Here is a 16,377-nt window from a genome sequence, read left to right on the forward strand (position 1 = left end):
GAGAGACCACGCAAACTCCAAATATACAGTAGCAGCAGGCGTCAGGGTCCGGATTGGACTCACGACCTCCCGCACATCAGGCGAGGGAGTTAACATCTCCTAGCCACCGTGATGATGATGAGAGAGAGACGCAAACTCCAAATATACAGCAGCAGCAGGCGTCAGGGTCCGGATTTGACTCACGACCTCCTGCACACCAGGCGAGGGAGTTAACATCTCCTAGCCACCGTGATGATGATGAGAGAGAGACGAAAACTCCAAATATACAGCAGCAGCAGGCGTCAGGGTCCGGATTGGACTCACGACCTCCTGCACATCAGGCGAGGCAGTTAACATCTCCTAGCCACCGTGATGATGATGAGAGAGAGACGCAAACTCCAAATACACAGCAGCAGCAGGCGTCAGGGTCCGGCTTGGACTCACGACCTCCTGCACACCAGGCGAGGCAGTTAACATCTCCTAGCCACCGTGATGATGATGAGAGAGAGACGCAAACTCCAAATATACAGCAGCAGCAGGCGTCAGGGTCCGGCTTGGACTCACGACCTCCTGCACACCTAGGCGAGGGAGTTAACATCTCCTAGCCACCGTCGCGCTCCCGATAATAATACAACCTCGTTCGTCAACATACACGAGGTGATTATTCGTCAGCGCCAACGTAAATACAAACGCGATGACTGGACGTGAGCACAAACATGCTCCAAAGAAGCCACATCGCCCTCGGTAATTGTACAGCGCGTTGTTAGTTTCCATTGCTGGATGAGAGCCTCCCCTCGTCTGTCGTGGGGATTATTTGACAATATTGGGTTCAAGGGGGTGCCTAATTAACTGCATTGCATGGCGCTCCTGCGGTATATAACACAGACATTACTACAACACACACGGAGTCTGATTCGCACCCGAGCACAGATATATTATAACACGCATATAAAACATACACGTGTAGTTTCAAATACCAATAACACCATTCGCCACGAAGTCACGGTGACTTCACCACGACGCCTGTGCCAGGCCAGGTGCACTGTGAGGCCACGTGAAGTGTCGAAGGCTCGCTGCTGACAGGAGGAGGTCTCGGGACAGACCCAGGTGCCATGGGTCGGCTGAATGAGATGACTGGTAGATGCACACCAGCTGTACCCCCCCTCCTACTGTGCCACGTAGCTTCACACAGACTAAGACACGCACACAGAAATACATACGTAGTTACACATGCGCATGTAAGCATAAGCTAACACGTGGACACGCAATACTGTGTAGACGAACACGTGTCACTATGTTTAATGGTGCACTGATATATAGCAACGTAAACGCACATTGTGTACACACTCTAAATACAAACACCAAGCGAGTGCCGTTAGCGAGCATCTATAATGTATACAGATTTATCAGCACATTGTCACCGCATATCTGAATTGGCATTGATGTATTACTAATTTAAAAAAGTTAATTGGCTAAATTGGCTTATCTGTTCACACCCTGCTGATGATAATCAGTAAAGTGGCAACCGGCGCAATGTGTGCTTTGGTTAAACAAACCCCTCCTTGTAGACACCGATGATACAAACGTCTCGTCAGTGGCACCTGGGTGTTAATCGCTGTAATCCCGGTACCCCCACCCCACCTCTTGACGGAGTGGCAACCATGGGAATGGAACGTGCGGGAGAAAAACGTCCATTCAAGTTCATTAATTTATTAGGTATAGCCCTGTGAGCCATTCGGCTCTTGAATCGGGTGCAACCGCAACAAACCAAAAACATGAACAAGAAAGAATCTTAAAGTGAATATGTGACTAAGTGCAAACAGAAAATCCAAGAAAAGACAGCTAAATATTGCAGAAAATACACCGTACACCAACGCTGTGTGCAATAATCCCAGTGGGATGCAAGTCAAGAAGAGATGGAGCGACTACACAGCAAGGGGCTGGGTGGATTATTATTATAATTATATCGCAGGATCGCGAGAGATGGTGACGTCTTGGGGAGGCCTTCAACCAGAAGTAGATCGACAAAGTGATGTCATTCATCATCGTGTCGATGTATGTTAGATTGTTGTCCTTCCCCTGCACGCACCTCCGGTTAGCGCGGTTAGCCACGTACGCTGCCAAAGAAGTTCAACATACTTTGGTATATAGATACTGTATGTCAATCAGCTCAAACCTCCCGTAAACCACTTGACTTTTGTGTGGCAACGCCCACTCGGTAATAACCCCGCCCCTCTCCCCACTGCCGCCCGCTGTGAAAACAGACGCCACTTCATCCTCTTGGTTCTTTCGGTAAAGTCACGTAGAAGGGAAATAATAAAATAATAATAATAAAACATAATAAAATAATTCTCACGACGTTTCGGCCACAACGCAAGCAGCCGTCCTCAGGTGAAGACCAGGTCTGTAAAAACCAGGTCTGTCGGGGAGAGTCTGTCGGGGAGACAGACCTGGTCTTCACCTGAGGACGGCTGCTTGCGTTGTGGCCGAAACGTCGTGAGAATTATTTTATTATGTTTTATTATTATTATTTTATTATTTCCCTTCTACGTGACTTTACCGAAAGAACCAAGAAGATGAATCCCTGCAGTCACGAAAGCTTTAAAATCGAAATTTTAACGCCACTCTGTGCAGCAGCAGCAGCGTCCCAGACCCTGATGCAGCCTCTTCTTTCTCTTCCTCCCCATCCTCATCTCTCCTGACCATTCCATCCCATTTCTCCGTTCCTTTCCCATCATTTTCCTCCTATTTCTCATTCTTTCTGTTCTCCTTTGTCGTTCATATTTGTTTTTATATGATACAATGTATTAAATATTTATTTTTCTTCCATCCATTATATCCGTGACTCTACTGCCCTTCCCGTTGCGAGTTATCATCGCTATTACTATGAGAATGGTTATGTGAAACAACGGGACCGGTGGCAGAGAGGGGGACGTGAATTCAGGCATTGGAGCACTTCCAGACAGCGTGTCCTTCCTCTGCATCTCTCCCTCTCTCTTTATTTTCCACTCTCTACAATCCCCCACCTCCCCCCCCCCCCATCAAATCCTTTCAATCCCCTTTCATCGCTGGGATAAATTATTAAGCGCCGCGGAATATTGTGTAGCCGAGCGTGGGAGCGTGAACGCACGCGAGGGTAAATATTGTTATTCATGAGTCGAGCTGCGCGTCTCCACCCCAACAAGAAGAGCGCCTGCGTCTTTTGCCTCCGAGAACGCGGCGTGTGAATTGTGTGTGTTGTCTGCGGGCGTCTGTGTGTGTGTGTGAGCTAATGCGTGCGTGAGTGTGGTGTGTATGTCTGTGTGTGTGTGGATGTGTGAGTGTGGTGTGTATGTCTCTGTGTGTGTGTGAGCTAATGCGTGCGTGAGTGTGGTGTGTATGTCTCTGTGTGTGTGTGGATGCGTGAGTGTGGTGTGTATGTCTCTGTGTGTGTGGATGTGTGAGTGTGGTGTGTATGTCTCTGTGTGTGGATGTGTGAGTGTGGTGTGTATGTCTCTGTGTGTGGATGTGTGAGTGTGGTGTGTATGTCTCTGTGTGTGTGGATGTGTGAGTGTGGTGTGTATGTCTCTGTGTGTGGATGTGTGAGTGTCGTGGGTATGTCTCTGTGTGTGTGGATGTGAGAGTGTGGTGTGTATGTCTCTGTGTGTGTGGATGTGTGAGTGTGGTGTGTATGTCTCTGTGTGTGTGTATGTGTATGTGCGAGTGTGGTGTGTATGTCTCTGTGTGTGTGGATGTGTGAGTGAGTGTGGTGTGTATGTCTCTGTGTGTGTGGATGTGTGAGTGTGGTGTGTATGTCTCTCTGTGTGTGTGTATGTGTGAGTGTGGTGGTGTGTATGTCTCTGTGTGTGTGGATGTGTAAGTGTCGTGTGTATGTCTCTGTGTGTGTGGATGTGTGAGTGTGGTGTGTATGTCTCTGTGTGTGTGGATGAGTGAGTGTGGTGTGTATGTCTCTGTGTGTGTGGATGTGTGAGTGTGGTGTGTATGTCTCTGTGTGTGTATGTGTGAGTGCGGTGTGTATGTCTCTGTGTGGATATGTGAGTGTGGTGGTGTGCATGTCTGTGTGTGTGGATGTGTGAGTGTGGTGTGTATGTCTCTGTGTGTGTGTGCGTGCGTCACCTGTTACGGCATACATTGCATACAAGCGGTTGGTTAGGCCAGCATCAACTCCCGGCCGCCTTTGTCTCCCCAATACTTCCAGTCGGCTCCATAACCACGAACATAGACTATAAAGTACACGCACCCAGCCAGTGTCCATGGGAGCGCCACAGTCCGCGTCGTTCGGCAGGTCCCGTGTGTTTGGCGGGGTAGAGTGTGGGTCCGGACATATTTCCCGACGCGGTCCCTCCACGTTTAGAAACTTGCCTTTGGGTTCGGTGATTTCGCTGCTCTCAATTTACACACGATAAGCCAGTTCGTCGAGATATCGTTCGTGGCCAGGTGGCTTCTGAAAAAAAGAATTCAATAGCTCAGTGGGCATTACCTGGTAAGATAAAAAAATAGTTCAGTTTTCTTCGCTCTCTTATTGTGTTGTTGTAACGTTCTGACCTGCCCTTACTGAATATCTGTGAAAAAAGAGCTTTATAGCTCATCGGATTCCTCCAGTATGAATACTTTTTCTGATTCTGGCCAAAGTGTAAGAGGAGACCAAACGACCCTGCTCACGGCGAGCTCCTACAAGCGGAGGCCCCTTCCGGCAGCAGTTGCGCGTGCATGCGATTTCAGGGCCGCACCTTTACTTTAAATTCGCACACACGTACACAGACAAAGATCCCCCGTATAGACTTTCACAGACTGTTGGGGCAAGTGCTGTGAGCGAGCACACGCCGGAGGCTGGAACCGCATACGAGAAGGAGGGTGGCCAGCACCACGCCCGGGCCGCCTTTGTCTCCCCAGTGACGATGTTTATACACCGCTAGGGGAGGACCAGGAGGGAGCGGTTCTGATCATCGTCTCCGTCGTTGGTCGTGAGCGGGAATCGAACTCGGTAGCCGGATTTGCAGCGTGGTGCGCTAACCATTGTGCCACCGCTCCCCACACTATACAAACAAACAAACACCACACACACGCGTACAATTGCGGAAAATTAAGCTCTGTTCGCCGCCTGGATACTGGAATTAACATGAGTTCAACTCTCGGCTTAGTCGCACTGAATTGCCACATTGTCCATGTAAACATAACGAACAAGGCGCGATTACATTTAACGTGTCCGCTTTCACGACCAATATTATGTACGATTCATAATAGATGTTTTTTTTTGGGGGGGGGGGCGTAAACACCTCCAACACCCGCTACAGCGAATGAATAAACTGGTCACGTGACGCAAGCGTCATGAAGAAAGCGAGGGCTTTATTTACCCTTCCCGGCAATAACACACGAGGTGGTGAGATGTTCAAACACCGAGTCGGCAACTACCGCAAGGCGTCAAGACTGCAATAACCACACGTGCTTGTGGTAAAACAGGCAAAACAACCGTGCTTTGATAATACAGCGTATGCATTGTCTTTGAAACTGATTGACCTGGTCTCACCAGTGTTAGACCAGAGAATGCCAAACAGCGAACAGCACAAAGGTGTTGCAAATATCAAAGCACCAATAATAGCCTCGTGACGGGTGCCTATGGAGCGTGTGAACATCTCAACACGTGTAGTCTTGCCTATTATTTTTTCATCATCTTGACACACTTGCAAAAACGGGTTCCATATATACAATTGATTGTCGTTAAACCTTCCTCCACCCAACACAGCCAATTGCTAAATCTGTCACGGTGAACAAACGTACCATGTCATTACTGCTTCAGCAGCAGCAGCATCTCCGATTAGCAATGGTTGGCTACGCACGGTGCGAAAGAAGTTCTTCAACATACATACAGCAGCACCGGTGCATCGGAAATCAATCTCACAACATGAAAACAAATTATACAGAGTATAGCACGAAGCCTCGCCGATAGTTACAGCCAGCATCACCATGAGGCTGGCACATCTGTGAAGCGACTCGACATCTGCGAGAAAAAAAATAAAATAGCGTCTTAGGATAAATACAGATCGGCGATTCTGCTCGCCGCATACAGCAGCCCTGGCTAACAGCAAAAGACACGGCGAGCAAAGCGCTGCAATCGCTTTTCTCTCTCCTCCTCCTCGCCTCGCCGCTGCGGTGTCGGTGCGGCCATGCGAGTCCGTGTTCGCGTGCGAGCCTCTGCTCCTCCTCCTCCTTCGCCTCCTCCACCTCCTCCGTCTCCTCCTCCTCCTCCCCACCGCTCCACGCTGCCCCGCGTCCCGCCGCCAAGTGGGAAAGTCTTCATGCCGCCCGTGGGTTCTGCCGCAAGTGATGGCGCGGGAGATGATAAGTGTGACCACATGTTGTGACACGCGTATTAGGCGGCCCTCGCCTAAAGCTCTCTCTCTCCTCTTCTTCTCTGCGCTGCTCCTATGGTGTTATCTACTCTACGGTTGGGCGGGGGAGCGGTAGTGTAGCAGGTAGCGCTCGCTGCAATAACGAACCCGGCGACCCGAGTTCGATTCAGGCTCACGGAAACTCAACACCAGTGACGATTATCTGAACCGGTCCTGGGCCTCCCCTAGGTCGACTTAGCCTCAAATGAGTACCTGGTGCGATGTGTGAACATCGCACCATGTGTGAACATCGCCACTAGGGAGACAAAGGCGTCCGGGCGTGGTGTTGGCCACCCACCCCCTCGTGTGCCGAACCAGCCTTCATAGGTGCTCGCTAACAGCACTTGCTCCTACAGTCCGTTAAGGCTATACGGGGGATCTTTGTCTTTGTAGAGTTTAGGAGGTAGAGCAGCGAATTAAACTATAATTTAAAAAAACTATTAAACTATTTATTTATTTTACCAGATAAGGCTACCTGGCCACAAACGATGGCTCAACAAAGTGGCTTCTACTGCGGAAATGTATCGCAGCCAAATACGCTAAACGCGCGATGTTGATTCTAAATGTGGAAAACATCCACGCGATCACGGGGAGAACACGCAAACTCCACATACACAGTAGCAGGTGTCAGGGTGCGGATCGAACCGACGACTTCCTGTACATCAGGCGAGGTCGTCAACATCTCGCCACCACGGCATCCCCAATTGGAGGATTTGAAGCGATGAGCAGCAGGGCAGGCGAAGGGGCTGGGATGACGAAATGTTGTTGATGAGGTGTGGTTGATGAGGTGTTGTTGATGAAGTGCTGCTGATGAGGTGTTGATGAAGTGCTGCTGATGAGATGTTGTTGATGAGGTGTTGTTGATGAGGTGTTGATGATGAGGTGTTGATGAAGTGCTGCTGATGAGATGTTGTTGATGAGGTGTTGTTGATGAGGTGGATGATGTTTGGGTGGGAGAGGGGTTGCTGTTGTCCGACGTTCACGATCTCGTCGCGAATCTCGCAAGCTCAGCAGTCCTCATCCTGTTCCGTGCCGCGGGTGGGTGGCCACAGTCGCGGCTTGCAAGGTGTTGTCGGTGTGGGGAGCTGCGCTTGTGGCGAGTGTCACCCTCTCGTCTACAGCGTGGCGGGCTTGTGCTGCCAGCCGCTCCACGCCAAGTCAAACCACTCCTCATTCATGGACTTGGTCAAAAAGTCAGTTGCAGCAAGACCTCCTGGAATTCATTGAGGCATTACCTGGATAAATAATTAACGTAGTTAGACAATAGGTGTATTTTCCAAGATCAAGATATCATCACGGCAAGGCCAATGTATCATATACTGGAGGAATCCGATGATCTGTAAAGCTCTCGTTCAAAGATGTCCAGTAGGGGCACGGGATCATGGGCAGACGGCCGTCACCGCGTTCCACATTCTCCAGAACTCGCAGCTGCTGCGCATGGCTTTCCGTGCCAGAGAAACATTTGGTGCCACACCAGGCAGCAAAAGCTATCGTCGTAACCGATGTATTTACATGGCTAACGAGAGCGAATGGCTGGACTTGAAAACCCACGCATTGCAAAGCGTTATCACACGATTCACTGCAATTGGCCACATGGTGGAGGGGTATGGGCAGGAGAGGGAGTCAGGGGAATTTGGAGTTGGAGGGCAAAGACCCATGGTGTCCTTACCCGCACCTCGGGATTCGCACGGTTAGGCTACGTACGGTGCGAAAGAAGTTCAACATACATACATACACACACGTAAATAAATCGGAACCACTGAAGTTATGCCACCTCAACTGGGCACCGATCAGTGACATGTCTGGTTTGGGCTCACGGACTTTTGTGTTGACCCGAGACCCCCGAAGATAAACCCCAACAGGCGTGTTGGTCTTGTTGGGGGAGTGCACGCATGTTACCGTGCGTTGAACCTCTTTCGCACCGCACGTAGCCCAACCGTGCAAAACCGCGAGGTGGGAAACGAAGAGCGGGCACGTGGAGGGAAGCGTTGTGTGGTGGACTGGGTGCGCAGAAGGGTCCTCCAAGGAGGAGACGGAACCAAACGGGTGGCGGGGGGAGGTGTTGGTGGTGAGTGGTGGGTGGGAAGATGAAGGTGGTGTTTTAGTAGGGGGTGGTGGAAGGTGGACATTGGCGGCAGGAGGCGTGCCCGGGGGCTTTCCGTCCCCGCCGAGAGCGCCGAGAGAAAGGGGCGGAAGAGAATTATGTCTTGTGAAAAGGGCGGCCTTTTCACCTACCCAGCGAGGGGCGTGCGAGAAGCGGGGACTCACACTGGCGCGTCCGGAGAGAGCGAGAGACCCGCGGAGAGAAAACGCGGCCCACGGAACGGCCGAGCAGGGGGTGGCGGCGGTGGAGGGTTAGAGGGGCAGGAGAGAGAGGGGGGGGGGGGTCAGGAGGATGTGGAGTTGGATGGGCAGGGAGGGAGGGGGGATGGCGGAGATTTGTGCGGAGGACCCAGGGTGCAGGCGCGACACTGCCACCCGAAGAGGTGAGAGGCACCGTCAGTAACCACCACCACCTTTAACCACGGCACTGCCACACAACCACCACCACCACGGCACTGCTACACAACCACCACCGCCACCACCACCACCACGGCACTGCCACACAACCACCACCATCACCACCACCACGGCACTGCATCACAACTACCACCACCACCACGGCACTGCCACACAACCACCACCACCACCACCGCCACGGCACTGCATCACAACTACCACCACCACCACGGCACTGCCACACAACCACCACCACCACCACCGCCACCGCCACCACCACCACCACCACCACGGCACTGCCACACAACCACCACCACGGCACTGCCACACAACCACCACCACCACGGCACTGCCACACAACCACCACCACTGCAGCACGCTCACCCCACGGTCATCACCGCCACGTCATCATCTTCACCGCAGCCACGAGCACCACCGCAAACACAGCACACCACAACCACCACCACCATTACCGCGGTAAGACCAGCGCCCTCACACTCACTACATCACCACCACATTATCACCATGGCAGAGACATCAGTGCCATCACCGCACGGTTACTTTAACGCCATCACTGCAAAACTATCAAATATCATCACCACCACCACATTGGCTCACCATCACGGCACCCACGAACGAAGTCGGGGTGTAATGAGCCGCCTCCCGCGTGATTCCCGTGTCGAAATTCCATTCAAGAATGGAATTTTTTTTATTGAACACGATGATGAATGTAGCGGCCTCTAGTGGCAGGAGGGGATCACGCGAGCCTCATTACGCACGGCGTCTGTCGGATAACAGAAGCAACTCGATTCGTGCTCGCGTGCCTCCATGCGCGTGCGTATCGTGACCTTAATTAATCGACGACGCCTACATTTCAGATATCCACCAGTCTCTTCACCTCCCAACAAATGCATTTGGACATCGCCGAACAATCGGTGTGCTAGTAACCCGGCGACATAAGTTCAATTCCCGGGCGCGGCTAATATCAGTACCGGGTGAAGTTGTCCGCTCGCTGTACCAATGGTTGTTAGACCCCACCTCGCCACGGTGCTTAGTGCGAGTCGTGAATTGTGAAGGGAGCGTCAGCACCACACCCGGTCGCATTTGTCTCCCAGTTGCTGATTCTCTACACCCCGCAACAGGTATTCATTTGCGTCTAAGTCGACCTAAGTGAGGGTCACAAGACCGGCTCAGAATTAACGTGAATCGTATTACTATAAACAAATGCTACCACTCTTAGTTTCCTGGCTAGCTGCTGGCTGGGCTCCTCTCTACCCCAACGATAACGACTGCTGCGGGCCGTTGCCACAAAAAACTAGCTGGGTAACTGGCTCCACTGGATTTGTAATCCGTGTAACTAATAAACATTGCATTGAGTTGAAACGGCGGGGAAATAAAATAATCGGAAGACATCAAAAAACAGCAACACCGAAGAGGTGAAATAACGAAAACGGAAGACTGACACGGTTAATTTAAAATCTAAATTTAACATTTGTGCCCGCTATTAATGTCACCGCTTCGCCAGAATATTCATTACATCCTCGAGAGTATGAAAAAAAACCTCACATTATACATTATATTGGCATTTCATTCGATAAACACAGATTACTTTTAATCCTCCGAGTACAGGATTGTGAGAAGAGTTTATGAGAATTACAGCTCGATATTATATTCCGTAGCAGTACAACGCATTCTATGCTTGTTCACGTTGACCGTGGCCAGGAATCGAACTTAGGTGGCGGGGTCACATAGCGCAGTGTGCTAACGACCGAGCCACCGCTCCCCCACGCTTCTTTAATCCTCGGTGTAAAACAAATTGATTTGAAGCTTTCGTGACTGCAGGAATCCATATACTCTTTGGTTCTTTCGGTAAAGTCACGTAGGTATGAAATAAAATAAATCACGACGTTTGCGGGCGCAACACAAGCGTCCGTCATCAGCGTTGTGCCCGAAACGTCGTGATTTATTTTATTTTATACCTACGTGACTTTACCGAAAGAACCGAAGGGTTTGTAAAAAATTGCTGCTTCGGTAAAGCATAGAAATGTAATTAAATGTAATCAACATTAATCACTTGCAATCTCTGGTTCTTTCGGTAAAGTCACGGAGGTAGTAGTTGTACCGACGTGACTTTATGGATTCCTGCAGTTACGAAAGCTTCAAATCAAGATTAATAACTTGTGTTTTTTTTTACTGTCTCGGAGGAAATAAAAGTATCGACGTTTCGGTCGATTGACCCTCTACAGAAATCACTTGAGTGTGTAACCCCCACTCCAACCTTTTCCCGTAGAAAGCATTCTATTTCTGCACGCCTCTACTTCCCCAAGAAGGCTAGTCAGCCGAAACGTCTACATCTTTCGACATTCTAACTGACCACAATTATATTGCCGTTAATGATTTATATTCACATTCGTTTTAACATTGCGATATGTTTAACGGACCGATTTGCGCAGCACACGAGGTTTCAACGGGGAGGGATCCCATCAGTGGCAAGCAGATTTCAGATCACCGTTGACACGGAGACGTCTGGCCCCAACGGGGCAATCACCTGGTCGGGATGCACGTCTACATACTGAACTAGATTTATTTCATGTATTACTATTCTACTTTTCGATTTAAAGCTTTCGTGACTGCAGGGATTCATCTTCTTGGTTCTTTCTTTTTAAAGTCACGTAGATTGTTTTATTTTTATTATTTTATTCCATTCTACGTGATTTTACCGAAAGAACCAAGAAGATACTATTCTACTTATTTTTTTTATTCATAAAGCGCCCTTCGACCACGGTACACATGGGAAGGATGGGCGGGGTCGTGCGGCGATTCGTAAACTGGTTTGGAAAACGAATTGGAAATGGCAGCAGGGGGAGGGAGGCGATGGTGCAGGGGGTTGAAGGAGGAATGGGTGAAGAAGAGCGAAGGACGAGGTGGGTAAGGTGCAGGGTTGGGTACAGGGAGTAGCAGCGGTAACGGGGAAGGCGCAATAGCGAGATGGAGCAGCAGACAGCTGGCGCGGCGCTGCCCTCCATCTTGCCGTAGTGGTAATTCTAAGGATCAATGAATGACCAGGTAATGATCACTTGGCGGAGCGGTGGCGCATTGGTTAGCGCATTGCGCTGTTTGACCCAGAGAGCTGAGGGTTCGATTCGCGGCCACGGCAAACGTCAGTCGCGAGTGATAATTATTGAACGTGCCCTGGACTCTTCTCTTTCGCCAGCCTGCAAATCTGCTGGACATCTGTGTAAGTGAGCTTCATAGCTCATCGGATTTCTCCAGGATAAACAAAAAAGGATTCTGAAATGCGGTCAAAACACGCATGCGCAACCGACACGGATTGGGGTGGCAGACATTCATCCAGCGGTGGATTTACAATGAGCTGTGAATAATGTTTCACAATTGCGTTTCTATATAAATGAGCAATCGTGGGAAAACAGCGTTCGTGTATCACCACTGAATGTGTAAACATGCGTCTGAATATGCAGGGGTGCGAATCAACGTCTAAAGTATCTTACAGTTGCACCGCTTCACATCGATTCCCGTGTTGACGCTATTCCTTGAACCGCTTACCACTGCATCAGGGCACTTGTGGTTGGCCGTTGAAGTCTCGCATACCCGCTGAGTCTTGAATGGCCTCTTTACCTGCTTCCGTTTGACAGAGCACGAATTAATGAACAGTGACGCAGACCACGTGCTAATTGCTGCCAAGGTATGCGACGCGGAGCACGCGTTCGTGTTGAACTTCTTTCACACCGTACGCAGACAACCGTGCTAACCGGAGGTGCGATTAGTACGGCTAGGGTTGTGGCGGTACACAACAATAATCCATGCAAATACAGTCCACGGGATGTGCTATGAAGAAGGAGGGCTATTGCCTGAAACGTCGCCTACGCATATAATTTTCCTCCTAAGGCCACAGTGTTATCGACAAATGTGTTGAGTTTTTTTGTTGTTCTTGCTGCTGTCGCTGTTGTTAATCCACGCGTACAGCTTAATCGGAGTTTGTTTGACCTTTGATCAGGTTCAAGGGATTCCCGCGGATAAGTTCACCCCCCTCCGTGCGCACCCCTCCCCCACTCCCCCCCACTGTCCCCCCCGGCCCAAGACCTCCAAAATCGCGGCGGTCAAGCCGAACGGGAGGAGGAAGAGGAGGATGGAGCGAACAAGCTGTCACCGGGCTGCGAAGAAGGGTCGCTGTGGACTGAGGATCCCACCCACCCCACAAAAAAATGCTTCACACAGAATCAGACTCGTTATTGAGACTGGAGGAACGCGATGATTTGTCTGCTTCTGACAAATTAGCCAAATGCTCAGTGGGATTTACCTGGTAAAATAAAAAGTTTAGTTTTATGTGTATATATTTTAGTGATTTGCTTACATTTCCTATACTATGCACTCCTATCGTGTTTTATTAATTGGTTGTGGTAACGTTTTGACCCGACCCTACTGAACAGAGCTTCATAGACACATCGTATTCATCGAGTATGAATACATTTTTTGATTATGATTTCTGTTCTGTACCGTGTGTACGGTGCATGTCGTTTGTTCTGTATCGTATGCACTTTGTTTACGCGTTCACAGAAGTAACTTAACCTACACAGCAGATTGTATTAAAACGAGGCGAGATAAAATTCACGTCTAAAATTCCACATTCCCATGGCAGGGGACAAGTTTATCCATAAGGACTCACTCCACTGTTGACGCCCCCACGTGGTGGCTGTGTCTTCTGACGACTCATGATGATGATGATCGATCGAGATGGAAACAAGGGTAGGCCGAGACAATTATGATGACGGTAATTATGATGATGATGGTGAAAATGATGACACTCGTGATGGTTATGAAGACGTGAGCGGTGTTTCCTGTCCACCGCACAATGAATTCCACGGTATTTATGCCGCAGTCGTGCCCTTAATCGCGATTGGTGTGTTTCTCCGCGGTATATCTCGTCCCCTTTTCGATATCAATAGCATTTGAAACTCGTACAGATTGAACTTAAAATGACAATTAGTGGCGCGGGGGAGGAGAGTAAAGATGAAAGATGGAAAAAAGATGTTGACAGAAAGTAGGACGCCGAGATGTGTGCGGCTGAGTTAGTGAGTGAGGGGAGGGAGGGGGGAGAGAGACATTCCAGACGCCTGGAGGCACGGCAGAGAGGCGACCTTCGACTCGCCTGGCGCGAGAAACGCCTGTGAAGAAGAGATTTGTATAACCCGCAGGCTTTCGCGACCAATAGCATCCATATATAGAGGAACGAAACAGGCGGACTTCTACACAAATCTGGCTGTCGCCTGATGAAGCTTGTTGTAATTACTGGCGAAACGTCGTTACTCAGATTGTAAATGTTGTGGCTTGGCTCTCCAACACACCGGTTAGTGCTGTACTCGTGTACTACACTATACACTACACTATACACTATACTATACACTACACTATACACTACTATACACTACACTATACACTACTATACACTACACTATACACTACTATACACTACACTACGCACTACACTATACACTACTACACTATACACTACACTATACACTAGTGCTGTACTGGTGACGAATTGGCCACGTTCTGTTTACGTGACAACCCTTACTTAGTTGGCTGTGTCGGGTGGTGGCGGGTTTAACGACACATTTATATATTTGCGCGATCTAACAAAAAAAAACTAATATGGAAGAGCTTTGTATCTCATCGGATTCATCCAGTATAAATATTTTGATGGATTCTAAGATCGGGCGGTTGCGAGATTGAATAACGCACGATGAGACGACCACAGGCTGAACATGCCGGTCGACCCCGCTTGTGCGCTGGACACTTTGTACGTGATGCCTTGTGGAACTTGAAGCCGATGACGTTGATTTAGAAGCTCCATTGGATCGCTGAGTGTTCACGATTGTTCAACCTTTGACATGCAATTTACATAACGGTATATTTGATCATTATTATTACGTTTGCAACAAAGTTACGATGCAGATGGTGATATTGAAACGGTGATTACAATTACAACGGGGATGCTATTGGAGACAACAACAGAGCATAGACGCAACTAACGATATGTTAAGAAGAAGAAAAGCAGAATGATGATGGCGATGATATTATTGGAAACAATGTTGATCAAGGTGATGGTGGTGATGACGGGAACATTCGCGACAATGGAGGCATGAGTTGACCTCCAAGCTGGGATTTGACCCCGCGACCTTCAGATTATGAGCAGGGGTGCGCGAAGAACAACGCCTCTTAGAAGGGCCATAGAAGCCAATACAAATACAATGCGCGTGAATTAGGGTCGGGGTTAGGGTCAGGGTTAGTCATGGGTAAAGTAGCCAGTAATTGGATGGCGGGGGTACGCCCAGGTTTAAAGGTCAATTATCGAAATGTGTCTTCAAACATTAACGTTCCATTAGTCTGTGTGTGTCTTGGAGGAAAGTTGCATTTACAACAAGCCCACCACATGCCAGTCCGTTAACTGAGCCTCTGTTAACAAAATAAATACGCAGTGCGAAAACCACTTCACTATCGCACACGTGAACAAAAAAAACAGACAAAGCTCCCCCGTATAACCCTAATAGACTTATGGGGGCGGGAACAAGTGCTATTAGCAAACAGCAGCAGCACCAATGAAGGCCGGGACGTGACACGAGGGGGTGGGTGGCCAGCACCACGCGCACGGGCGATCTAACATGCACGCGCTTGTGTTCTAAACAACTTCTTAAAATCTTCTTGGTTCTTTCGGTAAAGTCACCAAGCTTTGTGGTGGTGTTTCATTCTTCACCTGAGGACGGCTGCTTGCGTTGTGGCCGAAACGTCGTGAGAATTATTTTATTATGTTTTATTTTTATTCTTTTATTACTTCCCTTCTACGTGACTTTACCGAAAGAACCAATCCCTGCAGCCACGAAAGCTTTAAATCGGAACTTCTTAAAACCAGTTACTTTCATTGGCAATTTTGTTTTCAAATTACCCACGGCTGTAAATTGGTGTTGGTGAGCTGTGCGGTGAGATTCGGAGCGACTCGTTGCAGACGGTTGTGGAGCTTTGCGTTGAATAACTCGAGAGGTGCGTTAAAAAGACGGACGTAGCGATTATTGGGCGACATACGCACCTCCGTTATAATCTATGGAACTACAGTGGTTGTCTGTTCATAAACAAAACGGATACATCTTCTAGGAATAAAATAAAAAAACGGACATTTTTAGAGCGCTATGAAGTTTACTCTAACGCGACAGGCTACCACTTCCACACAAACACAGCAGACTTGTTCAAGAGTCCACTGAAGTTAAAAAAACACGAGGTGCAATCAAGTTTACGAGTCCTCCAGGATCGCCTTGATTATGTATATATGTCTGACTTCTTTCACACCGTACGTAGCCAAATCGTGCTTGTGAACACACAAATTTGCGGCCCAAAAACTATCAGATCACGCGGTGTTTCTGCTTGACTTGGGGACGTGGAATGCAACGTGGCTCATGGAAGACACGGATACATTTTACGCACGTGCGTATCTCGCTAC

The 16,377-nt window shown here is 49.1% G+C and overlaps 1 long non-coding RNA gene across 1 annotated transcript; it reads left to right on the forward strand.

Moving 5' to 3' along the window:
• The first annotated feature begins 8,748 nt into the window (after positions 1-8,748).
• Positions 8,749-13,217, forward strand: LOC133342193 (uncharacterized). The gene is made up of 2 exons (XR_009755103.1): positions 8,749-8,854; positions 12,967-13,217. It is a non-coding gene; the product is annotated as an uncharacterized LOC133342193 (long non-coding RNA).
• The last annotated feature ends 3,160 nt before the right edge of the window (positions 13,218-16,377 follow it).

Source organism: Lethenteron reissneri, chromosome 14 (assembly GCF_015708825.2).
Source record: "Lethenteron reissneri isolate LAM-NWPU_2019-01 chromosome 14, ASM1570882v1, whole genome shotgun sequence".
In the NCBI taxonomy this organism is placed as follows: Eukaryota; Metazoa; Chordata; class Hyperoartia; order Petromyzontiformes; family Petromyzontidae; genus Lethenteron; species Lethenteron reissneri.